The sequence below is a fragment of the Schistocerca gregaria genome, chromosome 1, assembly GCF_023897955.1.
Source record: "Schistocerca gregaria isolate iqSchGreg1 chromosome 1, iqSchGreg1.2, whole genome shotgun sequence".
NCBI classification, from domain to species: Eukaryota; Metazoa; Arthropoda; class Insecta; order Orthoptera; family Acrididae; genus Schistocerca; species Schistocerca gregaria.
In genome coordinates, this window is record NC_064920.1 from 424291894 (window position 1) to 424302127 (window position 10234).

The window sequence follows — 10234 nt, forward strand, 5'->3', positions numbered from 1 at the left end:
CAAACTGATTGAAAATTTAATTATTTCTAAAATAACAGTTATTCACTAAGAGTTTCTTACAGGCTCAAGATAACGGATTCACGACCTACATGCTGTTTTCTGAGCAGGGAACAACAACTGTAGAAGATTGGAGGTTGGTGAACATTTATTAGGATATATATACTAAGATGGTATCTGTTCTTTCGGACATGTCCGAAAGAACAGGTACCATCTTAGTGTATATATATATAGTTCAGGCTCACCGGCCACTTGACCATCTTCTTCTTCTGTGCGAATGCACCAACAGTGCCCGAACTCTTACGGGAATCGGCATCGCGCCGAGCGTAACGAGTATAATGGGCGAGGGCACTGCGAATGTAGTGTGAGTAAATGCTTTGAGAATGTGGGTTTCGCGGGAGGCGTGCCAGAGATAAATCCCTGCACTCGCACTATCCTCTGTGTCCTCGGTGGCTAAGATGGACAGAGCGTCTTCCATGTAAGGAGGAGGTCCCGGGTTCGAGTCCGGTCGGGGCACACATTTTCATCTGTCCCCGTTGACGTATGACAACGCCTGTAAGCAGCTAAGGGTGTTCATTTCATTGTAATTTATTAGGACTTATGCATTCAACTCATGGCGATGGAAGCAAATGGTCAACTCGCATGTACTGCAATCTTAGCACAAATAAGATCAGTGATACTTGTGGTAACACAGAGGAGGTATTGAGGAGAGAAGTTTTCGAGGTAAGGGATCTATCATACGCACGTATATATCACCCTCTCTATCTCTCCTTCCCACACTCTCTTTTTAAACGTGTTGTCCTACTTGACGAGGCCTAAGAGAGAAATAGTAAGTATCGCGATATTCACGTATATGACTGCCATAGTAGCATCTTTGGTATGGTTCCAAACATGCTTGTTTTTGTCCCACCAGAAATCACAACGTTCAATTTATATTTTGCCACTGAACGGACTAAATCATCTTGTCGGTTGCTATGGCATTATGTTGTGCACAACAGTTGTGATTCCAGTAAGGATGTTAATCTTGTATTATATTACGTAAGACATGTGAGACCCTTTTTCTTGTTCTTTTGTAAGAATGAAATTACGATTGGTTTACCCTTTTTTTTTAGATTTTGTACGTTTTTACAGCTTGTATTTTTCTCTATTTGTCGTTGTAGTAATCCCTGGATGACGTTTTGAGACCTAAACCGGTCGGAATAAATACGAAATTAGAAAACAGTACCGTGTAATGCATTTCATACAACGCTAAGTCAGTAGAACAAACACAAAAAAGTAGTAACTCTGAGGTACGTCGGGAATTACAGTTGTGAACGTGAAAAATGTTCCTGCCATAACAGTAGCTTCGTCATATATTGCGCCGATCTTGTTCGCCGTCTATCCCAACATTGCAACAGCCAAAAGAATTATATTGATGCTCTTTTAAAAATTGACAGTTATAACTTTTTACTCAGCTGTCATTCTGAGCCACAGTGCCCTCACAGAACCACCATTCCAATATACGTACATTCCAGGAGACACTTACTGCAGTCGCAAATATTAATGTGACTTATACAGTTACGGTATTGTATCCAAAATTAAAATACATATACCCAGAAACTTAACTAGTTTTAACTTATGACACTTAACGTATTCACCATTCGGAAACTTTCAGAATGCACAAAAATGTGAGTCGTACAGATTTTCGCGAGGAAATAAGGACATTCTGCTTTGTTTCCCGAAAGTGGAAGGTCATCGTGTTCTCGACTGGCTCCATCGCGCTCCTGCCGTGGCCGGGGACGGCATATCGCATCAAGGGTCCTGGTTTGGCGCACAATCGCGCCAAGGTCCGGTTTCGGCTTTTCACAGCTCCGGCTCAACGCCGGAACCCAATACAGGCAGTTGACCGCCACCACACTGCTAGATTACTTTGTGCAAGCCCGATACATCATTGTGTGTATCTACTGCAGCATGACAATGTCCATGAGACAGACAGACGGAGAGAGAGAGAGGGGGGGAGAGAGAGAGAGAGAGAGAGAGAGAGAGAGAGAGAGAGAGAGAGAGAGAGAGGGGGGGGGGGGGGGAGGGAGGGAAGGAGAGTGTTTGAGACGGAGGGTGAGAGAGAGGTGGAGAGGGAAGGAAGGGGGAGGGAAGAAGAGAGAGATAGGATAAACAGAAAGAGAGAGAGAGAAATAATATTTTTTAAAAAAATTCTTTCTCTTCTTGTAACACGTGTAAAAATGACTTCTACCGAAAAATAGTTTTTGAAACCCAGTAAAAAGTTCTGAAAAAATGGAAGAAGAAATAATACTTTACAACTTTTAACACTTCAACTCGTAAGTCAATACATAGGCATTCTCGGAGCAGTCATGCACACAGATTAGCAGCGTAAGGAACTCGCAGTCACTACCGCTCTATCGCTTGTGACGCGAGTAAATCAGAAATCGTGGGTTTTTTTTCCAAAATTTTCCAGCTCTTTCCATTTACGACAATGAAGAAACACCAGCTTTCTCTAGGGCTGTACTACAGTTCTGTACTAGTCAATGAATACATGACTCAAAATGTGACCATAGTAGACAACTGTAGAGACCATGACTGTGTGGAATAATTGTTTGTGTTACATTTCTACCATTCACATTTACATGTAGTTTCTGTTAAAATTACGCTTCCCGTTTAGGGCATGTTCTGCTCATCATCAGTCGTTTGTACGTATAGACATGTACGTTATTTGTTGATAAAATGTCTTAATTAACCTAAATTAACATCATCACAGCATTGCACAAAATTGTAGCTATAGTATTTCTTTGTTATTTTATCATTATAACAGTGTTGCGTTACATGGAACAGAAAATAAATATAAATACACCTGGTAGCACTGTAACACAATTCCAATTTAAAACACTTTAGGTACATCTGCAATTGTAAACATAATGTGTAATTAGTTACATGCATGTATAGAAATGTATGAAGTCGACAGATCATACACAAAATCCTTAGCTGAATATGTATAAATTGATATTATAATGTTACTAAACTGTTGTTGGTTAAGGATAACATTTTCAAATAGTTGTAGCACCGTTGCAATTATAAGGGTGCCGACAACAAAGCGACTTTCCGAACTGAAAGGAACGTCCCAACTCCATATTTCATACAGGCCCCACCTTTCCCTTCCTTCCATTTCCCTTCTCCACTTTTGTTTCTGTTAATTTGTGCTGCCAGTTCTTTTTAATGAACTTATTTGAATTTATTGAACTATCAGTACAGTCTCAAATACTACTCGAAAACTGTACTTCTTAACAGTCCTACAGTAGAAGCCTTGAGGAGTTACATGTTCACTCCACTATTTGCTGACGAAGCCATCGCTTGAGAATTAATGCTTTTCTTGTTTCATAAGGCTATTGCAAGGGATATAAGGATAAAAACCGGCTCAACCATTAATCTGTGTGTATGAACATTGATGGATGCTCTCTATAGTGCGTCCACTGACGCTCTGCGCAAGTAACATGGCAAATCTGAACCTTCATCCTCTGCCTAAGTAAAAAACAAAGGAAGATTACTGTTTAACTTCTCGCCGTCGGCAAGGTCATCAGAGACGGAGCACAAGCTCGGATTTGCAAAGAACAGAGAAGAAGACTGGCCGTGCTCTTTCATAGCAAGTGTTCCGGACGAGGATCTGAAACGCCGTCCGAACGAATGCGAGTCCATCATCCCACCACACAACCATCTCACTTGGCCTCTGGTTAACTCTCGAGGGGCTTTGCTGAAGAGCCAAGGGATCAGTACGTCTCTGTCCCCGTTGTGCCAAACTCTTAATCTCAGAGCACCGTTTCCACATAACGTTCTACACTATCTACTGAATGTATTCCAATCTCTTACTTCCTGTCTACAGATTCTGAACTCTTTCCTGATGTCCATCGGCACATCAGTCCGAAAATTACAGCGTAGTCAGCTTACCAGGTCATGCATAGAAGCTGCTGACAAGAATAATGTGCAGATGTATTGAAATAAAATTGAAGATATATTAGATGGCGATCAGTTTGGCTTTAGGAAAGGTAAAGGCACCAGAGCGACAGTTATAATGTTGCCCTTCATAATGGGAACAAGACAAGAAAAATCAGGACACATCTACAGGATTTGTCGACTATATAAAGTTTTCGACAATGTAAAACGGTGCAAAATGTTCGAAATTCTGAGAAAAATAGCGATGCGCTACAGGGAGAGAAGGGAAATACACAATAAGTACAACATTCAAGAGTGAACAATAAGACTGAAAGACCAAGAACGAAGTGCTCATAGCACGAAGGATGTAGACAGGCATGTAGTCTTTCACCCCTGCTGTACAATCTATACGTCGAAGAGGCAGACCGTTGTGAGACATATACTGTCGAAAAAAGGAACAGAAGAGAATCGAAGTATTTCAGATGTAGTGCTACAGAAGAATGTTGAAAATTAGTTGGAGTGATAAGGTAAGGAATGGGTAGGTAAACACAAAAAGAAGGGACAGGTTGATAGGTCATCTGTTGAAGGCTTCGGGGGATATGTTATATGGCACTAGAGGAAGCTGTAGACGGTATAAACTGTAGAGGAAGACAGAGATTAGAATACACCCAGCAAATAAATGAAGAGCTGAAATTGCTACTCTGAGATGAAAAGGTTGTCTCAGGGAAAGAATTAGTGGCGGGTCGCGTCAAACCAGTCAAAAGGCTGATGACACAAAAAATCATCTTGCCCTTTCTGGTCAGTGTTTCGCATATATTCATTTCCTCCCCGTTTTTGCGAAGAACCTCATCATTTCTTACTATTGAATCTAATTTTCAACGTTCTTCTGCAGCTTCACTATGAAACGCTTCTATTTTCTTCATTTCTGGTTTCCCCATCGGCCATGATTCACTTCCATATAAAGCTGTGCTCCAGGGACACATTCTCAGACCTTTACTTCTCAAATTAAGGCCTACGTTTGACGCTGCTTGACTTCTTTTCGCGAGGAATGCCCTCTCTGCCTGTGCTGGTGTGCTTCTTACGTCCTCCTTGCTTCCTCTGTCATGTGTTATTTTGCCTCTTAGGCAGCGGAATTCCTCCACTTCATCTATGTCATAGTCACCAATTTTCATTTCTACTACTCTTTGTTCAGTAGATTGTTCATTCCATTTAGTAGACTCTGTAGTTCTTCGTCCGTTTTACTGAGGATTGCAATGTCGTTAGCGATTCTGACGTTCTGTGACCTCTAACCTTAATACCACTTCTCAACCTAGCTTTTATTTCCGAAATTCATTTGTTCAATATACAGATTGAATGGTAGGAGAGAAAGACTGTATCCCTGCTTTACACCTTTTTTAAAAGTGCGCATCGTTCTCGGACATCCAGCCTTGTCCTTCCTTCTTGGCTCTTACTCGTAGAAAATAATGCGAATTGTAGTGCATGACGACGTATGAAGTGCACAGTTCTGCTTTCCGTTCTTTTACAGAGAAGCGTTTCGGGACGGTTCCCAGGTGGACTGATACTGACAGAGTGCGATCGGCGGCAGGGCACGCTGTGCAGCGATGCCAGACGGCGTTGTTTACTCAAGGAGATAGCGGCGAGGAGCGGCGGCGCAGAGCGGCGCCTGTCTCCTGTCAGCCCCAAGGAAAAGGACCCCGGTGTCCCCGGCGTCTGCCTTCTGTCACGTCCACGGGACAAACAAAAACTCTTAACTTTCTTGCTGAGCGAGCAATATCGCGACACGCTCCGTAGGGCAACAGAGTTAATGGGCGGGAAGAAAGGGGAGATACCTGCGCTGAATGCAACACAAGCTGTCACCTCCGACACTTTTCATTCTCATCCACAGTTTTTCTTGGAATCTTCAGTCCGAAGACTCAATCGATGCAGCTTCAAAGCTAATCTATCCTGTGCAAGCCTATTCATCTCCACATAACTACCGCAATCTACATCCATTACAACCCGCTTGTTGTTGTTGTTGTTGTGGTCTTCAGTCCTAAGACTGGTTTGATGCAGCTCTACATGCTACCCTGTCCTGTGCAAGCTTCTTCATCTCCCAGTATCTACTGCAACATATGTCCTTCTGAATCTGCATGGTGTATTCATTTCTTGGTCTCCCTCTAAGATGTTTACCCTCCACGCTACCCTCCAATGCTAAATTTGTGATCGCTTGATGCCTCAGAACATGTCCTACCAACCGGTCCCTTCTCCTTGTCAAGTTGTGCCACAAACTCCTCTTCTCCCCAATTTTATTCAATACCTCCTCATTAGTTATGTGATCTACCCATCTAATCTTCAGTATTCTTCTGTAGCACCACATTTCGAAAGCTTCTATTCTCTTCTTGTCCCAACTATTTATCGTCCACGTTTCACTTCCATACATGGCTACACTCCATACAAATACTTTCCGAAACGACTTCCTGACACTTAAATCTATACTCGATGTTAACAAATTTCTCTTCTTCAGAAACGCTTTCCTTGCCATTGCAGACTACATTTTGTATCTTCTCTACTTCGACCATCATCAGTTATTTTGCTCCCCAAATATCAAAACTCCTTTACTACTTTAAGTGTCTCATTTCCTAATCTAATTCCCTCAGCATCACCCGACTTAATTCGACTACATTCCACTATCCTCGTTTTGCTTTTGTTGTTGTTCATCTTATATCCTCCTTTCAAGACATTGTCCATTCCGTTCAACCCCTCTTCCAAGTCCTTTGCTGTCTCTGACAGAATTACAATGTCATCAGCGAACCTCAACGTTTTTATTTCTTCTCCATGGATTTTAATACTTACTACGAATTTTTGTTTTGTTTCCTTTGCTGCTTGCTCAATATACAGATTGAATAACATCGGGGAGAGGCTACAACCCTGTCTCACTCCCTTCCCAACCACTGCTTCCCTTTCATGTCCCTCGACTCTTATAACTGCCATCTGGTTTATGTACAAATTGTAAATAGCCTTTCGCTCCCTGTATTTTACCCCTGCCAACTTCAGAATTTCAAAGAGAGTATTCAAGTCAACATTGTCAAAAGCTTTCTCTAAGTCTACAAATGCTAGAAACGTAGGTTTGCATTTCTTTGCTTAGAACTGGGTTTCCATCTGAGCTCTTGATGTTCATACAAGTGGTTCTCTTATCTCCAAAGGTCTCTTTAATTTTCCTGTAGGCTGTATCTATCTTACCCCTAGTGAGATAAGCCTCTACATTTATCCTCTAGCCATCCCTGCCTAGCCATTTTGCACTTCCTGTCGATCTCATTTTTGAGACGTTGTATTCCTTTTTGCCTGCTTCATTTTCTGCATTTTTATATTTTCTGCTTTTATCGGTTAAATTCAATATTTATTCTGTCACCCAAGGATTCCTACTAGCCCTCGTCTTTTTACCTACTTTATCCTCTGTGCCTTCTCTACTTCATCCCTCAGAGCTACCCATTCTTCTTCTGCTGTATTTCTTTCCCCCATTCCTGTCAATTGCTCCGTTATGCTCTCCCTGAAACTCTGTACAACCTCTGGTTTAGTCAGTTAATTCAGGTCCCATCTCCTTAAATTCCCACCTTTTTGCAGTTTCTTCAGTTTTGATCTATAGTTCATAATTAATAGATTGTGGTCAGAGTCCACATCTGCCCCTGGACATGTCTTACAATTTAAAACCTGGTTCCTAAATCTCTGTCTTACCATTATATAATCTGTCTGGTACCGTCTAGTGTCTCCAGGATTCTTCCATGTATACAACCTTCTTTTATGATTCTTGAACCAACTTTTAGCTATGATAAGTTATGCTCTGTGCAAAACTCGCTTACTGTCTTCAAACTTTGGACTCGCTTTACAATTTTTACCCCCTAAACTTCGTTCCATTATCAAATTGTTGCCTCGGGATGTGTCCTAAACACAGCAAACTGAGACACAGAGATCGTTTTTGTATAGTTAGATTCAGTTTGTCTTCATCTGACCGCTGAGACTGAAACTATCCATCTAATCTTCAGCACTCTTGTACAGCACTACATTTCGTATGCTTCTATTGTCCTCCTGTGTGTGCACTTTATCGTCTACGTTTCACCTGCTTAAGAGGCTACACTCCATCCAAGATTATTCAGAAAACATTTCCAAACATTTAGATTTATTTTCGATACTAACAAATTTCACTCTTTCAGTAACGCTTTCCTTTTTATTGCCTATCTGCATTTTATAGCCTCTCTACTTCGGCAATTGTGAGTTCTTCTGCTGCCTGAATAGCAAAACTCATCTGCTGCTTACAGTGTCTCATTTCCTAATCTAAGTATCTGAACACCACTTCGTTTAATTCGACATTTTATTACCCTTTACTTACTTTTGTTGAAATTCATATTATAATCTCTTTTGAAGACACTGCACATTTAGTTTAACTGCTCCTCCAAGTCCTTCGCCATGTCTGACAGTGTTACAAAGTGTTCATCAACGAAAATACTTTTTCGGTAATCAAATAGTGTACTTGACAATGGACAGGGTGATTTTATAAGGTAGCCACCGTTCAAAAAATTTCCCTATCTTCCCTAGTTATTGCTGCTCTCCATCTCCTCTCGCCAGTTCAGAACATGATAGACCATGTAATTTGTGACGTAGCTTCCTTTCTGAAGTAACCTATTTTGGGCTAATGTTGTGACTGCCATAGGTATCTGCATCATTAACTGTTGGTAAGTTTGCTTTACGTCAGCCTATTTCAGACTGTTTTAACTGAATCTAATAATACGTTGGAATTCTCTGTACTGATGAATGTCCTTTTCTACTGGATGCAATTATGACGCACCATGAAATAATTTCTGTTTATTTGCCAACGCCGCACAAGGTTCGTCTTTTTTAAATAATTTACTATGCTCTGAGATGTATAATCGCTTTCTGAGCGGCTTGTTTACAGAGATTCTAAATCCAAAAAGAGTGGCAAAATTCCGTAAAGGTGATTCTAGCTCTTTCCATCATTTTCACAGAATTTTAAATATTGCATGTACGAATTTTAACAGTAGCCCCAAGGATTCATTATAGAAGAAAGCGGGTAGTACAGAGTGTCAATTTTTTCACGATAAAAAGTATTTCAACGTCGAATACATTTGCAAGATTCTTTATCAACTCCAGGCAGAGGTGCAATTCATCTTGTTTTATTATGTCCCAAAGTTATTTGGTAGAACATCCCATATTCTTTTGCAAAAGGTGTTTGAGACTCTTACATACACACACACACACACACACTCTGTATATACACTCCTGGAAATTGAAATAAGAACACCGTGAATTCATTGTCCCAAGAAGGGGAAACTTTACTGACACATTCCTGGGGTCAGATACATCACATGATCACACTGACAGAACCACAGGCACATAGACACAGGCAACAGAGCATGCACAATGTCGGCACTAGTACAGTGTATATCCACCTTTCGCAGCAATGCAGGCTGCTATTCTCCCATGGAGACGATCGTAGAGATGCTGGATGTAGTCCTGTGGAACGACTTGCTATGCCATTTCCACCTGGCGCCTCAGTTGGACCAGCGTTCGTGCTGGACGTGCAGACCGCGTGAGACGACGCTTCATCCAGTCCCAAACATGCTCAATGGGGGACAGATCCGGAGATCTTGCTGGCCAGGGTAGTTGACTGACACCTTCTAGAGCACGTTGGTTGGCACGGGATACATGCGGACGTGCATTGTCCTGTTGGAACAGCAAGTTCCCTTGCCGGTCTAGGAATGGTAGAACGATGGGTTCGATGACAGTTTGGATGTACCGTGCACTATTCAGTGTCCCCTCGACGATCACCAGAGGTGTACGGCCAGTGTAGGAGATCGCTCCCCACACCATGATGCCGGGTGTTGGCCCTGTGTGCCTCGGTCGTATGCAGTCCTGATTGTGGCGCTCACCTGCACGGCGCCAAACACGCATACGACCATCATTGGCACCAAGGCAGAAGCGACTCTTATCGCTGAAGACGACACGTCTCCATTCGTCCCTCCATTCACGCCTGTCGCGACACCACTGGAGGCGGGCTGCACGATGTTGGAGCGTGAGCGGAAGACGGCCTAACGGTGTGCGGGACCGTAGCCCAGCTTCATGGAGACGGTTGCGAATGGTCCTCGCCGATACCCCAGGAGCAACAGTGTCCCTAATTTGCTGGGAAGTGGCGGTGCGGTCCCCTACGGCACTGCGTAGGATCCTACGGTCTTGGCGTCCATCCGTGCGTCGCTGCGGTCCGGTCCCAGGTCGACGGGCACGTGCACCTTTCGCCGACCACTGGCGACAACATCGATGTACTGTGGAG